Source organism: Triticum aestivum, chromosome 7B, assembly GCF_018294505.1.
Source record: "Triticum aestivum cultivar Chinese Spring chromosome 7B, IWGSC CS RefSeq v2.1, whole genome shotgun sequence".
NCBI lineage: Eukaryota > Viridiplantae > Streptophyta > Magnoliopsida > Poales > Poaceae > Triticum > Triticum aestivum.
In genome coordinates, this window is record NC_057813.1 from 1,343,918 (window position 1) to 1,361,283 (window position 17,366).

The 17,366-nt window shown below is 47.5% G+C and overlaps 2 pseudogenes; both read left to right on the forward strand.

The window, feature by feature from the left end:
* The window catches only part of LOC123158893 (putative disease resistance RPP13-like protein 1), a 50,046-nt pseudogene that overhangs the window by 30,493 nt on the left and 2,187 nt on the right, over positions 1-17,366 (forward strand).
* On the forward strand, positions 6,263-17,361 carry LOC123155990 (uncharacterized; annotated as a pseudogene).

Here is a 17,366-nt window from a genome sequence, read left to right on the forward strand (position 1 = left end):
CCACGCACAAGTGTATGATGTGAGAAACTGAACCTTGACTACAGAGCCCTTGCAGCTGCACGAAATTGATGGATTCACAGCGAGTGGATGAAGCATCTTGGCCCGTGAGACGGAGGGGTCCTGCTGGTGTGGGTATCTCAATGAACCGAGCACGCCATTCGACAACCATAGGACTGTGCTCTTCTAGCCAGTCCATCCCCAAAATTGCATCATAATTCCCGAGCGTGAGCACTTTCAGATCTGTGAAAAATTCGTGTCCTTGCGAGTACCAGGCACAACTTGGCACAGCTGCAGTGCAGATTAACTCTCCTCCGTCAGCCACACGAACACGCCCTGACTTTGGCAGACTCTGAACACCGGAGAGGGACTTCGCCAGTTGAGCATCGACGAAGGAATTGGAGCTGCCGGAATCCACAAGCATCAGCACTTCACGTCCTTGAATCCAGGCGCGTAGTTGGAATGCCTTGGCCGAAACGCCTCCAGTCACTGCAGACAGAGAGAGTGCCATATAACAGTATCACTTGTCTCCCCAGGTTCTGGAAGTTGAGTGTTGGAGAAGTTGTCGATGCCGAACATGTCCAGCAACTCCTCGACGACGTGTAATTGCACCGGGGTGGGGCACACATGATCGTGCCCCGACTTCTCGCCGCACTTGAAGTAGAGTCCATGGGCGCGCCGATATTCTCGCAGCGTCTTGAGTTTGGATGCTTCAGCTCGAGCTGCGTCAGTGCCACGGCGATCGGTGGCGACCGTGGCTGGCGGGTGACGCATCGGAGGTGCAGGTAACGGTAGCGGCACCCCTGTGCGCTGCGGCAACTCCGGGGGCCGTACTAGAGTCGCACGCGCGCCGTCGGCCACTTCCTCCTGAAGCAGGGCGAGTGCACACGCCGTGTCCAAATCGGGAGGCCGTTGTACCATCACCACCGCTCGTATATCAATCCTCAGTCCCTCGACAAAACGGGTCAAGAAATAGTAAGGATGTATAGTATCTGAATAGGAACTTAAATGATTGATAATAAGTTCGAATTTCTCTATGTAGTCTGCAACAGAAGTGGTCTGGTGGATAGTGTAAAACTGCCGGATAAGCATTTGGTGCCGATCACGGCCGAAACGTGTGGCCAGCAGGGCGGTGAACGAGTCCCAATCGAACTCGTGCAGTCGTTTCTGAACGGACTGAAGCCACATGGCCGCTGGCGCCGAGAAATTGAGAGCGGCCATGGGAAGCCAAAAAGAAGGGGTGATCCCAAACATGCTAAAGTATCGCTCGAATGGGGATGAACACCAAGAACTAGGGTTCGAGAGAGAGTGGGTAGGTAGCCGCCGCCGATTCATTGATCCACTGGATGCTCTGTTCTCTTCCGCGTCGTCCTTAAGTAGCTAGGCAGGGCCTCAGCTGGTCCACTCCGGCCCAGACACGCGGGTTGGGCCGCCTTGGTCTTGTGGGCCGCTGGGCAGTGTGGTTGCTGGTGTAGTCGCTGCCCAGCGGGTCCGGTGCGTTAGGCATGCTGACACTCTGGGAATAAATCAAGATACATTTGAAATTTGTTATCTGTACTACTATCTTTGTATGGTAATCTCTCTACACATCTTTTTTGAATATGGGCATCCTTGTGCAACTTCAGTCAGCCTTTAATCAGTGATGTGATGCCTTTTGATGTAGATGTTCAATACGTAATACACAGATTGGATTGGATTGGATTGGCTTTTGATTGATTATTACTGGGAACGAGCATATTAATATTAATTGGGGATGTATCTGCTTTTGTTTTCACATTCTTATTTTCTCCGTGGGACAGACTTGAACCAGCTAACTGCTGACAGACAGTCAAGGGCACACCCAACCATTTTTCGATCTGTGGAATCGCCCAACCATATCTTAATCTCTTCCTCAAACGAACCAACGAACGAGGGACACACCCGCCATATTTTAATCTGTGCAGAGTCTCTCTGTCTCTGCACTCTTAACCACAAACACATGAGTCATACTTGAGAGATGGGAGAGCAATAGCCTGTTACGTCAGGTCGCTCGCTCGGTTCACCATGTACTGGTTTGGTCCAGTTTTTTTCCCGATTTCCTTACCAATTTCTTTACGGTTTTCTTAGTTTTTTCATCTGTTTTCTTCGATTCTTTCATGATTTTACTGGTTATTTTTTATTTCCTTTTTTTTTACTTTGTTTCTTTCTCAGTTTTCATTAGTTGTTTGCTTTTCTATCTTTTGATGTTACCCATTCAACATTTTTCGTAGATACTAGGAACATTTCTTGTATACTGGTTAATATTTTCTAAATATATGATTACATTTCTTGTATACATGATTACATTTCCTATTTTATGTCTACTTTTCCCATATACATTGTAGATTTTTTTTAATATATCAGTAAAAGAATATATACACGTTTAACATTTGCCAAGTACATGCTAAAGATTTTTTTAAAATTTACATTTTTTATGTCTACTTTTTCCATATACTTTGTACATTTTTTATACATCAGGAACAATTTTCATATACATGTTTAAAATTGCTATCAGGTGCAGGCAAGGAAATTCTCATCAAATCCGTCATCCATGCTATCCCAGCATATTCCATGGACGTTTTCAAGCTTCCAAGGAGTTTATGTGAGTGAAGATTCTAGTGGGGGAGCAAGAAGAGAGAAAGAAGGGTGGCGTGGGTATCTTGGGACTGTGTGACCATGCCCAAGTATAAAGGAGAACTTGCATTCGGTGATATAGAAATTTTCAACCTTGCTCTACTAGCTAGGCAGGTTTGAAGAATCCTATATGAGCCGATAACTCTTAAGTGCACAAGTGTTGAAGGCTGTTTACTCTCCGAACAGTGATATTCTGTCGGTTGAATTGTGAAAAAAAAATCCTTCGCGAGCTTGGAGAATTTGATCCCGCTCATTGGGAATTTGGGATGGGAGTTCAACGGATATTTGAGACGACAATTGGCTATCATGGGATTATAGTTTAAGGCCTCTCTGTTCGCTGAAGGCTAACCTGCCTGAATTGATGTCAGAGCTTATTTGCCATGTGATGCGTACATGTAAAACGGAGGTACTAGCTGAAAATTATCTACCCTTGAATGTTAACATTATCAAGCAGATTCTGCATAGTCTTGGGACACACACGGATATGTGGGCATGGAACTATGAGAAAAAGAGTGCCTTCACGGTCAGGTCGGAATACAAGATGATTGCAGAGACAAAACATAGGCGTGAGTGATGGCTTGAAGGAAGAGCAGATGTGTCGAAGAGCACATAACAAGAAAATAGCTGGAAAAGTTTGTGGAAGGTGGAAGTCCCTCTATATGGCCATTGCCCCCTCCTCCACCCCTCCCCCCTTCCGGCGGTGTGGGCCATTCGCCTGCCTTTGAAAATCCGGATCTTCATGTGGCAATGGATCCGCGGACGGCTACCGTCTGGGGTGGAGGTCCGTAAGCACAATGGTCCTGGCTCCGGCCTATGCCCGCTGTGTGGTACCGCCGAAGATTCGAACCACATCTTGTCCTCTTGTGTGTCCACTCAATTCTTGTGGAGCTGCTTTAGAGAGGTTGTGGGAGGTGATTGGTGCCAGACCAACTTCCCCGACCTCTTCGCCGAACTTCAGAACTCCCCCCTGCCCTCTCGCCACATTAGGTGGCTTGAGATTGGGGCACTCGCATGGACCCTCTGGACGATTCACAATAAGTTTGTGATTCAGCGCATCCCTCTTCGAGAGGCTACTAACGCTCTCTTCAAACTATCTAGTTACTTGCAGCTTTGGCGGCCGCTTAGCCGCCCTCAGGACCGGGACGCCATCTCCGCCTTCATCGCCGACCTTCGCTCGATGGCCGTCCGTCTGTCGCCCCCCCCCCCCCCCCCCCGCCGCCGCCTCCTCCGGAGCCAGATTAGACGCCTGACTTGTTCTCCGGCTTCGGCCTCTTCTTTTTTATGTTGTTTTTTGGGCTTGTTGAGCTGTGCCCTCAGCAGAACATTTGTACCTCTTGTTGTGTGACTTGGGTGTGTGTGTCCTGGACTAGTCCGTGTATGTGTGCTCTTGGCGGTTTGCTTTATCTATAAAACGGGGCGAAAGCCTTTTTGGATTAAATAAGCATAATAACACTGATTATGTATATCCGTCAAGCATGGCAATAGGCACTTAGTTTACATTTTCAGTTGCACTTTACACATACTCAATTCCACTTTACACTAGCCAGTGCTGATCTGATCGACACGCATACAGACTTCTTTGGGCTGAAGAAAAGAATGGTTATGCTTGTGAAAAGTGAGGCTGGTGAAAAATGAGCGGTGATTGCGGAGGGACGGTCGAGGCGAAAAGGGGGCGACGCCCGTCGTACCAACGAACCGGCCTGCCGGCGGACTGCTCCGGCGATCGGAGAAAGGAGTGCGGAGGTGTTGAGGACGAGAAATTCTTGGGAGAGAGCGTGGTATCGCTGAGGGTGCGGGAGGCATGGTTACGGGAAAGGAAGTTGGAGAAACAGATTGCCATGGATGGGGAGAAGATCGACGAGACCAAATCTGGGATCGGTAGGAGATCACTGTTCATTGATGGGGCCGGCTGGGAAAGAATCAGAGAGAGGATACATGCTACGAGGAGAGATCTCGATCATGGGTTGAGTAGGAAAGTTTCTAGGGTTGCGGCCCTGGGATCATCCTGCATAAAGGATACAGATCCACCTGATAAGTCCAATAAGCCAACAAATCAAGAACATGGGGAAAGTGATCAAACGGAGGGAAAGAGATCATCCATATGGACAAGAGAATCGCGGGATTCAGATTGGGTGTTGTCCTGTATAAAGATCGGAGATGGGCAGGAAGAAACTCCACAACTTGCGCTTCTCCTTCTCCTGCATCTGCGTGCTCCTTCCTCGTGCGCGCAACCTCCTGGGATGGCGAACAAGGAATCGCGGAAGGACAAGGCCCCCATGGAGGCCCAGGCTGCCTCTGGCCATGCCGGCGGCTAGTCCATGACGGGGGCGATGCTCCATGGTGACTCCTCCCGTGGTCAGGGGGACAGAACATCCATGAGAAGGCTTGGAGCTGGCGGCGACATTGTTGCGCCAAGGTTCCTGACTCGCTACGACCCCCGTGGCGAGGGGGTGGTGGAGCTGGATCTGTCAAAGGAGCGAGCAGCAATGAAGTTCCGGTGGGTTGCTGTAGGGCTCTTCTTCTCGCCCCTGCCCTACAGTAACGAAGGGCTTTTTGGTGAGCTCAAGGGCAAGTGGGGCCTCTGTGGAGGCATGGACTACAAGCCCCTGAAGAACAACCGCTTCCTCATCGAGTTCGAGCGGGAAGGAGATCGCCGTTTCATCCTCAACAACGGCCCGTGGACGCACCAAGGGGATGCATTCCTCATGGTGACTGTGGACGGCGGCGCCCCACCGGGCGAAGTGGAGGTTGCGCACATGCCCATCTGGGTGCGTGTCCACGACGTGCCCCCCATCATGCTTGATGAAGGCGTTGCATGGAAGCTCGGAGCAGAACTAGGTGAGGTGTTGGAGGTGGACACAGACATTAGGGGCAAGATATGGGGGGATTTCATAAGGATCCGAGTTAACCACGATGTAGATGAACCACTCAGAGATAGAATTAAGTCTCGTGACACTCCTAGTGGTAAGGTTTTCTCTTTAGAGGTTAAATATGAGAGAGTGCCACGTTTTTGTGGTTTTTGTGGTTTCCTTGGGCATGGCCAACGCGATTGTAAGTTGCCGGAGGACCTCCATGAGATGAGGTTCACGGCAACGATGCATGCCTCCCCATATAAGAAGAGCAACAGTAGAGGAGGATATGTGGCTCCTGTTGCGAATAGCGCACGCCGCTTCCTTAGCTTTGGAAATGAGGTGCAAAAAGAGAGAAGCTCATACCAGGAGAGGGCGGGCCGAGGAAAGATCCTGGAAGATATTCTGCTGAATCCACAGGTGCAAGCTGCCATTGCTGCAGTGAGTGCGCTCAGAGTCTCTGACGAGACCGCCCCCATCAGTTCATCTACTCCAACTCTGACTAAGGGGGCTGCCAAGGACCAGGGCGAGGACAGGGAGAGGGATGCGGCCAGGCCTACCACCGGGGGCAGAGACACCCAGATGGCTGTGTACAAGCACCCCCATGCATTAGAGTCCGGTACTATGAAGGGCCAACCTGAAGAGGCGAAGAAAATAGTGAACGTATCTCAAAGCCAGGAGGGCGAAAACGCCTCCATGAGCAGTCTTAAGCTCGGACGGCGCATGCACTAGGTAATCAGGAGCTGGGAGTGGACAAGGCTGCGATGCACGGGAGCGGAGGTACTGAAGATACAGGGGGCGATGGTGAGAAGACCGACGAGCCGCAGTTTCCACCTGGGTTTGGGCCGCTCCCTCGCTTCACTTCTCAGGAGGCGGTCTGGACGGTGGAAGGCCTGTTTAACCGGAGGGTTATCAACATCAGCAAGCCAAAGAAGAAGGCTTCGCAGATGAGCTCAATCCTGGGCAAGAGGGGTGACCGCGGCGAGCAGGCCTGCGACGCCCCAAATGTTGCGTATCTGAAGAGGGACCGGACAAGTTCAGAAAGGTGGGTGGGTCAGGTATGGTGCATGAGGAAATAGTGGGCAGCAAGGAAGCATCCGGGCCAGGGGCTCCCGGCGACCTGGTGGGTGCCAACGGCGGCGCCCACCAGGAGCCATGACGATCATGAGCTGGAACTGTCGAGGTCTCGGGCAACCTCGAACAGTTCAAGAACTGGTGTGTCTTATACACACACACAAGCCCAAGCTCGTCTTCCTCACCGAAACTCGGCAAAATAACAAGTATGTCACAAATCTCAAATGGAGGCTGGGCCTCCGTCATTGTATCACGCAACCCGGTACCGGTAAGGGTGCTGGCATTGCTCTTTTCTATGATGAAAGTGTGGAAATAAAGAAGATTGCCATGGGGACGAGGTATATTGATGTGTTGGTCCGTTTAAACCCTCATGGCCCTCAATGGAGGGGCACTTTCATTTATGGGGAGCCGAAAGCGCATGAACGGCATCACATGTGGTCACTGCTGAGTAGAATCAAAGACACAAGCAACCTACCATGGCTCATGACCGGAGATTTCAATGAAACTATGTGGCAGTCAGAGCACTACTCGGTCGCAAAAAGATCAGAAAGGTATATGAGAAACTTAAGAGAGATCATGTCGGAATGCAACTTGTTTGACTTAGGCTTCAAGGGGCCGGGATGGACCTATAACAATAAACAACAAGGTAACAACAATGTGTGAGCTAGGCTAGACAGATTCATGGCCTCCCCGTCGTGGTCTGACCTCTTCATGAATGCTTCCGTGGAGCATATTTGCTCATCGCGATCTGATCATCTCCCTATCCTTCTGAGGATGGGCGCCAGGAAGGAATGGAAACCGGTCGAGCAACCTAAACAGAGCATTTTCAGATATTAACAGATGTGGGAAAGGGTTGAATCTCTCCAGCCAATAATTTCTGCGTCTTGGAGCAGGTCTGGTCCGGCGGGAAGCTTACGTATGGTTAAGGAAAAGCTCCAGAACATGTAGAAGGACCTCTCCGCCTGGGCAAAAAAGGACTTTGGATCGGTTATTCGGAAATCAGCGGAGATAAGAAAAAAGCTGAGCAGAATCTGGTGCTCCACACCGTCGGCTACACTTGAAGTAGAAGCCGCAAAATTGGCAAAGAAACTTGATGAGCTACTTCTTAGAGAGGAGATCATGTGGAGACAAAGATCCAGAGCGACCTACCTGCGTGAAGGTGATAGAAATACAAAGTGGTTCCATAGGAAAGCTACATGGCGCCAGAAGAAAAACTCCATCTTAAAGCTGCGGGATGACAATGGAAATTGGGTGGAGGACACCAACGGACTGCATGCGATAACCAACACATATTTCAGCGACCTGTATACAAATGAGGTTAATACTGACCCTATGGACATTATGGAGCTAGTTTCAACTAGAGTCAATGGGGATATGAACAGCGAGCTTATAAAGTCATTCTCGGACGAGGAAATCAGTGATGCCCTTTTCCAAATAGGCCCCCTAAAAGCACCTGGACCGGACGGCTTCCCGGCCCATTTCTTTCAGCGTAATTGGGGTGATCTTAAGGAAGATGTGATTAGGAGTGTACGGGGCTTCTTTGTGGACGGAATCATGCCTGAAGGAATTAATGATACGGTGATCATTCTCATCCCAAAAGGAAAAGACCCCCAGTCGATCAAGGACTACCGCCCGATCAGTTTATGCAATGTTATCTATAAGGTAATTTCCAAGTGCCTTGTAAATCGACTGCGGCCTATTCTGGATGGGATCATTTCGGAAACCCAAAGTGCTTTCATTCCGGGCAGAATGATTACTGATAATGCTATCATCGCTTTCGAATGTTTCCATAAGATTCAACACTGTAAAAAGGACAAGGACAACTACTGTGCCTACAAGTTGGATTTGGCCAAGGCTTACGACCGGGTTGATTGGGGTTTCCTGGAGGGGATGCTTCTGAAAATTGGCATCTGTAATACTTGGACCCAATGGGTGATGCAATGTGTTAAGTCGGTGAGGTTCTCGGTTAAGTGTAATGGAGAGCTTTTGGAGCCGAGGGCGCGACAGCCGCGGTTGACGGGGCGGCGGCGGTGTGGGCCACAAGCGCCTGCCCAGGCGAAGTAACAGCCGGCGGGAGCGCGAAGAGGGAGCCGTCGCTCCATGTCCCGATCGGCGCCTGAAGGGAGGCGGCATCCAGCGGCCTTGAGAGAAGTGCCGCGAGGGAGGCCGGCAGAAAACCGGTGGCGGTGGAGCCGGACGCAGCGGCGGACGTCATAGCAGTCGAGCGACGGCGACGGCGGGCGCAGCGGCGGCGGCGGCGGCTGTTTAGAGTTTTTAGGCGGAAGCGGACGTAACCTAGCGTGATACCATGTAAGATAATAGGCTTTGGGGGGAACTGGCACAACCCTCTAGGGGTGGCCTATCACATATATATATATATAATGAGGTGGTATACAACGTTACGATATACACATGTAAATACAGTCTAACAGAAGTTGATGAAGATGGCGAAGTCAGGTTGATGTAGAAGCCTTTCTCGGCGAGCCCGGGATTGGTGATGACGACATTGGCGAGGTTGATGAAGATGTGAAGACGATGAGCAGCTCCTCCCCCGTCTTCTTCGTTCGCACACAGGTGAGCGCTGATTATCCATCCATCTCGATCGTGATTCGGATGCACTAAATGAGAATGATAGGAAAAGAGAAAGATAAAATGATGCATGTACGCATGCCCTTTAAAGAAGATTGATGACGTGATCTTAATCTTCCCTCGCTAAGGTAGATGATGGTACAGCCTTGGACGACGACCTCCTCACTCCGGCTTGTACACCACTGCTGACGTTGGTCGTTGTCTTCGCGGTCATGCGTGTACATCATGCGCAAACAAGTCATGGTCCGGTTGATTCATCTGGCCTTTGTTTAATATGCGCCATGCATGCATACGCACAGTGCAACACGTGAGTCATGCATGCACACATAACTGTGATTAATTAACCAAACTGATTGGGCCACATGGATGCATGATACCCTCATCATGGCATGTACGTAAGCTGTGTCTATGCATAGCTCTTGTATTCTCACGCACATCCATTTGCTTGTTAACTGAGGCTCACTAGACCACGTACGTGTAGGCATAATTAAATTATGCTCCACTGATCTCAATGAACCCTTTTTATGAGAAAATCAATATCTTGGTCATTGCTATACACATGCAGGTGCACACGTATTAATGTCATATTTCATAATTGACAATCCTGAAACGCGTCGAACAAATGCACCCTCGCCGAGTCGGGTTCGAGCGCGAAGCGAACTGGACTCGGGTCGGCGAAAATTCCCGGTGCGGCCGGTAATATACGCCCCTTGAACATAAAGATTCTGCACTATCCGCTGAGCGGTTACTTTGAATATATATCTTCAACTCACGGTCGCACTTGAACCAGTTTGTTATCTCCTTAGAGAATCGGAACAAACATCTAAACTGCCAACCGGTTTAGATCTTCTAGTCTAGAGGACTTATATAAGCAACAGCCCTCGTGAGACATCGACGCTCATATTCGAGAGAAGCCACCTCTTCAACTCAAGCAGTCGGTCTCGAGGAATTTCTTCTACGCCGACGCTCGTCGAGCAGCCGGCTCTTCAACTCGTAGACAAGGTACAACTCCATCTCCCCTAGCCCTGTTAACTTTGCTTCTCTTGTAGTGACCAAGTAATCAACATACGCCGCATGCATCTGCAGAGATGAGGCATAAGATGATTTGTGTAGCATACTCACGTGCATGCATGCTCGCCTACATGCATAGTGTTGCCTTTTAGTATAGATCATAAGATCGCATCCAGTAGCACGCTTGACTGCAAGCTTACCGATATTTATTTTCTTGAGCGCACATCATAGATCAGTTCCAGTAGCATACTTGCGTGCATGCATACTACCAACTTGATTTTTTTTTTTATCTTTCCGCGCATAGATTCAATCGTAGCAAGCTAGATGCGTGCATACTGATGTATATACAATTTTTTTAGCATACATGGATCATACAATCGCTTCTAGTAGCACGCTCGCCTCACTAGTAGAAAACCGGCCTTTTGTCCCGGTTCATACGGGCCTTTAGTCTCGGTTCCCGAACCGGGACTAAAGGGTCGTTACTAATACCCTCACCCTTTAGTCCCGGTTCAAATCAGAACCGGGACAGATGGGCCTCCACGTGGCCTGTGCGCCGAGCCCAGGCAGGAGGGCCTTTGGTCCCGGTTGGTGGCACCAACCGGGACCAATAGATCTCCACGCGTCAGCATTTCTGTGCCTGGGTTTTTTTTTTTTTGAAAAGGGTTTGGGGGTTTTGGGAGGTTAATTTAGGTATTTCATATATTGTGTTAGATAGCTAATTAATAGAGAGAAGTGTCCTCTCTTATGTCCGTGCTTGGTCGACGCTACGTACTATACATACGTATAGAGAGAACTAATCACGCTAACTAGCTAGTAAGCAAACGAAGAAAACAGAAGATCGTCATGAACATATATGCATACAGAGAGAAGTGATATCGACCACCTCTCCTTCTCCGAGAGATTGGTCGAACAACAAGTTCTCGTATATCTATCGTCCGACACTATCGGCTACATATATACAATAATTATCTCTTACAAATATAATCTCCTACATTATGGACGCATGGTTCACATAGTATTCTTCGTCTTCAGCGATCACGTGGTCAAGAAAGAATGCCGCCAATTCCTCTTGAATTGCTCGCATGCGATCTGGTTTTAGGAGTTCATCCCGCTGCCGAAACATCTAATTTGAAGAAGGGGGTCAATACATATATATGAATGAATGGAACTCAACACAAATGATGGTAATAAACAAAAATTGTGAATATTATTTCTTACGCACTTCATATTGTTTGTCAGAGTAGCCCCGCTCACAAGTCGTGTGGCGGATGGACTCGCAGATGTAGTATCCACAGAAATCATTTCCTTGTTCCTGCCACAACCACTTTACAAGAAATAGAGGTCAATCAAACAGATAAGCAAGAATACCAAATGGTATTGATGAAACTAGCGCTTGAATCAATAGCTAGGAGACGCGCGGAACATGGTACTATATGTACTTACTTTCGGATATCTAAATTGTAGCTCCTTCGGGAGTCCCGGGGATTTTGTGCTGAATTTTCTCCAAACCCTGCCAGACAAAAGAAAACAATTACTTGATATCAGGAAATGAACAAATTTGCTGATATGGTGGATAATGATCGATTTAACTTACTTCTTGAGGATTTCAGTCATGTCCGCATACTCCTGAGGATCTTTTCGTCTCGAGTCCAAGACAATTACTACTCCCTGCTCAAACCTAATCTCCAGGAGAATATAGTGGAAACTGCGCACGCATGCATAACTCATCAATTACATTACTATAACCTGGACTAATATATAAGGGAAAGCGAATATGCACAAAACAGCACTCACTTGAAGTTGTAAGGAAAGAGTATTATATCTTTGTGTTCATTTATTTTGAATGATCGTAGCAAGTTGGCCTCGGTTTCTGCCGCATGATCTTTAACCTGAACTGCGTCTATGAGATTTGTGTTAATGAACCCAATATCACCGATTTGTCTTTTCTTCAATTCGGCGATCTTCAATCTGCATAATATAGTGAGGATAATTATAAATACATGCAATGAAAGAGCTGAGCTATATAGAGAGACTTAATGATAGAAGTAGTAGTACTTACAGACAGTAGCAGGTGACCGTTGCTTTATCGAGGGCCAATTGATTGAAAAACTGATAGAACTCCCCAAATGGAATAGGCAACAGTTCAATTCCAATGAGGTCATGCTCCGGTTTAACTCTCGCATAAAAGTACTCCTCCCCCCAGACTCTCTGCAGATTTTCAAGTACCAATCATGCAATCTTCGCATCATCATTGTTAGAGATTTTTCATCTTTGACGAGAGGCTTCCCATACTCGTATCTGTGTATCTGCACGTCCAGGAAATCATAATGTACAGCGTCGGGTAGGTACTCGTTGATGGTCACGAACAGCAACGCCTTTAGGTTAAATTCCTCCTGTCCGTGCTCATCCCACGTACGTACACCGTTTTCATTCCACAGCTGTAAAAGTTCTTCAACTAATGGACTTAGGTACACATCAATGTCGTTGCCGGGTTGCTTAGGGCCTTGGATGAGAATTGGCATCATAATGAACTTCCAAGAAGGAAGGTTATACATACATAGAGTGACCGGCCAGGTGCTGTGGTTGCTGCTCTGCTCCCCGAAAGGATTAATGCCATCCGCGCTTAAAGCAAACCATACGTTCCTTGGGTCCTTTGCAAACTCATCCCAGTACTTTCTCACGATTTTTCTCCACTGCGACCCGTCAGCGGGTGCTCTCAACTTCCCGTCTTTCTTACGGTCCTCACTGTGCCATCGCATCGACTTGGCATGCTTTCCGTTTCTAAACAGACGTTTCAACCGTGGTATTATAGGAGCATACCACATCACCTTCGCAGGAACCCTCTTCCTGTGGGGCTCGCCGTGAACATCACCAGGGTCATCTCGTCTGATCTTATACCGCAATGCACCGCATACGGGGCATGCGTTCAGATCCTTGTATGCACCGCGGTATAGGATGCAGTCATTAGGGCATGCATGTATCTTCTCCACCTCCAATCCTAGAGGGCATACGACCTTCTTTGCTGCGTATGTACTGTTGGGCAATTCGTTATCCTTTGGAAGCTTCTTCTTCAATATTTTCAGTAGCTTCTCAAATCTTTTGTCAGGCACAGCATTCTCTGCCTTCCACTGCAGCAATTCCAGTACGGTACCGAGCTTTGTGTTGCCATCTTCGCAATTGGGGTACAACCCTAGGCAGCTTGGTCCAGTGCTTTTCTTGCTCGCCTACACCCAAGACCAAGAGGGATGTTGGTGATGCTGCTGCTGCTTCTGTTGCTATTGCCGGTGCACCACGCCGCGTCACCAACACCCTAGGCACCTTGCTCCACTGCTTTTCTTGCTCCTCTACACCCAAGAGCAAGAGGAATAGTGGTGATGCTGCTGCTGTTTCTGTTGCCGGCGTCACCAACTCCAATTCTGCTAGTGCTGATGATGGTGACACGCTGTCTTTCGACAGAGTGTCCATGTCCAGAAAAATCAAGTCCCTATTACAGGGCATGCAGTCACACTGTGATTCCGTCTCCAATTTGCTCGGCAATATCCCAACCAGCAGCAACACGACAGTGACAGTCGTCCAAGACCGGCCTCAGACTGCTTCCATGATTATACAAGATACATTGTATGGCAGGAAAGGCATTTTTGAGGAAACTGTCAGCCATATCACCATTGGGGATGCCACACAGACTGTTTCTGTTCTTCCTATAGTTGGGCCAGGGGGTATTGGCAAGACAACTTTCACAACTCATCTGTACAATGATGCAAGGACTCAAGACCACTTCCAAGTCAAGGTCTGGGTGTGTGTATCCACTGATTTTGATGTTCTTAAGCTCACCAGGGAGATCCTTGCCTGCATACCTGCAACTGAAGGAGGAAGCAGCAGTGCTGCAAATGAAACAGCCAATTTAGACCAGCTTCAAAAATCCATAGCAGAACGTCTCAAGTCCAAGAGGTTTCTAATTGTCTTGGATGATATATGGAAATGTGACAGTGTGGGTCAGTGGAAAACCCTGTTAGCTCCCTTCACAAAGGGGGAAACCAAAGGAAGCATGCTACTTGTCACAACTCGATTCCCAAAGCTAGCAGAAATGATGGAAACAGTTGGTTTTGGTTAACTAAAACTGGCAGGTTTGGAGTCTAATGACTTCTTCACATTCTTTGAAGCATGTATTTTTGGTGAAGACGACAAGCCTGAGCATTACCAAGATGAGTTTGCTGGTATTACACGAAAAATTGCACACAAGCTAAAGGGTTCTCCGCTTGCAGCCAAAACAGTTGGTAGACTATTGCAGAAGGACCTTTCTCAGGAACATTGGAATGGGGTTCTTGAAAAGCATCAGTGGCTAAAGCAACAAAATGATGATGATGATATCATGCAATCTTTAAAGATTAGCTACGATTGCCTCCCTTTTGATCTGAAGAAATGCTTTTCCTATTGTGGCCTTTTCCCTGAAGATCATGAGTTTACTTCTTCAGATATTAATCATTTCTCGGTTGCAATAGGCATCATAGACTCTGATCACCAAGCCGATAGGAATTACTTGGAAGAACTAGTGGACAATGGTTTTCTCATGAAGAAGAAAAAGTATGTTTGGAGTGATCAATACTACTATGTAATGCATGATTTAATGCATGAGCTATCTAAGATTGTTTCTGCACAAGAATGCCTCAATCTAAGTGGCTTAGATTTCAGAGCTGATGCCATCTCACAATCTGTTCAACACTTATCTATCAACATAGAAGACAGATATGATGCAAATTTTGAGCAAGAAATGTGTAAACTAAGGGAGAGGATAGACATTGCTAATCTGCGGAGTTTGATGATTTTTAGAGGATATGAAGAAGAAAGAATCGCCAAGATTTTGAAAGATAGCTTCAAGGAAATAAACAGTCTGCGTGTCCTATTTATAGTGGTGAAGTCTGCACAATCTTTTCCATATAGGTTTTCAAAACTGATCCACCTACAGTACCTCAAAATTAGTTCGTCTTATAGAGACCGGGAAATGAGTTTACCTGCTACACTATCAAGATTTTATCACTTGAAATTCTTGGACCTAGATGGTTGGCGTGGTTGTTCTGATTTGCCTGAAGACTTGCCACCTTGAGAATTTACATGATTTCCATGGTAGAAGTGAACTCCACTCCAATATTCGCAATGTCGGAAAGATGAATCATCTACAGAGGCTAAATGAATTCCATGTTAAGAAGGAGAGCATAGGATTTGAACTGTCAGAAGTTGGGGCATTAATAGAGCTTGAAGGAGGATTGATTATTCGTGGTCTTGAACACGTGGTAACCAAGGAGGAAGCTACTGCAGCCAAACTGATGTTGAAAAGGAATCTGAAGGAGTTGGGATTACTCTGGGGCAGAGATGGACCAACTACAAATCATGCTGGTATTCTTGATGCTCTTCAACCACACTCTAATCTTAGAGTGCTTAAAATTGCAAATCATGGTGGTACCGTTGGTCCTCGTTGGCTGTGTCTTGACATGTGGTTAACAAGATTAGAGACTCTCAGTCTAAAAGGTGTATCTTGGAGCAACCTCCCACCTTTTGGGAAGCTACCAAATCTCAAGGGCCTCTATTTGAATAAAATTTCTGGAATGCTTCAGTTTGGGCCTCTATATGGTGGCGTTCCAGGCAAATGTTTTATGCGCTTGAAGAAAGTTGGATTTTATGAGATGCCAGAACTTGCTGAATGGGCTGTGGAACCTAATTACCATTCTTTCCCCAGTCTTGAAGAAATCACATGCACCGATTGTCCCAATCTCCGTGCCATGCCCTTCTCGGAGGTATCTTGCACCAATTTGCGCATACTTGAAGTGTCTGGGTGCCTCATGGTGTCTCTGCCCTCCATGCCTCACACCTCCACACTGACAGATTTGTATGTTCAAACAGGTGATTCAAAAACGTCCTTGTCTTATCATGGAAAGCAATTGGGTATTAGAGGGTATGGCGGTGCTTTGGCCTACCATAATCTGGATAAATTAGAAGATATATCTATTGCAAATGTATCACACATATCATTGACAGACATTCAAAAGTTTAAATCCCTAACAAAACTAAGTGTTGGAAGATGCGACGGTTTGTTCCCTGAAGAGCTGGATGGCGGTTTTGTCTTCCGTTCAGTTAAGAGTCTCAAATTAGATGCATCTCATCTTACCAGCAGCAAATCATCATCGTCAAAAGTGTTAAACTGTTTCCCAGCTCTTTCTGTGTTGTACATATATGAAGATGAAGAATGTGTAATGCAGTTCCCATCATCCAACTCACTGCAGAAACTTACCTTCTGGGAGTGCAAGGGCCTAGTTCTTGTGCCTGTGTAGAAGGAGAATGGAGGAGGAATTCAGGAGGACAAGTCATTGCTCCAATCATTGAAAATACGCAACAATGGCAAATTGTTCTGTCGGTGGCCCATGGGAGAATCTGGGACCATTTGCCCTTTCCCTGCTTCCCTGAAGAAACTTGATGTCGAAGGAGAGGCAAGCATGAAGTCAATGGCTCTGCTCTCAAACCTCACGTCTCTCACCACTCTAAGGCTATCAAACTGCTGGAATTTAACGGTGGACGGATTCAATCCTCTCATCGCAGTCAACCTCATAGAGATGCGAGTGTATAATTGCAACACCTTAGCAGCAGATATGCTCTCAGAGGTGGCCTCTCACTCTCAGAGGGCCAAATTATTGCCTGCAGGTTACTTCTCTAGATTGGAGGTGCTTATTGTTGATGACATCTGCGGATTGCTTGTTGCTCCTATTTGCAACCTCCTTGCCCCTGCCCTCCACACACTTGAATTCTCGTTTGATGAGAGCACGGAAAGCTTCACGGAAGAGCAGGACAGAGCGCTGCAGCTCCTCACCTCCCTCCAGAATCTAATATTTTATGCCTGCGAAGGTCTGCAGTCCCTTCCTCAAGGGTTACATCGCCTCTCTTCTCTCAAGGAGTTACTTGTCTTTGGGTCACCAAAAATCCGATCGATGCCCAAGGATGGCCTCCCGGTTTCGCTGAGAAAGCTACAGATGAATGATCGCATCGCTGAGATAGACAAGCAAATTGAGACAATCAAAAGAACCAACCCAGATTTATCCATCTCATATTACCCCTCAAGCACCAGCTGTGAGATAGACCTGAGCGCTTTTTTCGCATGAAGCAGTAGGACTGAGCAGGCCAATAATTTAACTGTTGGCGAAGAGGAGG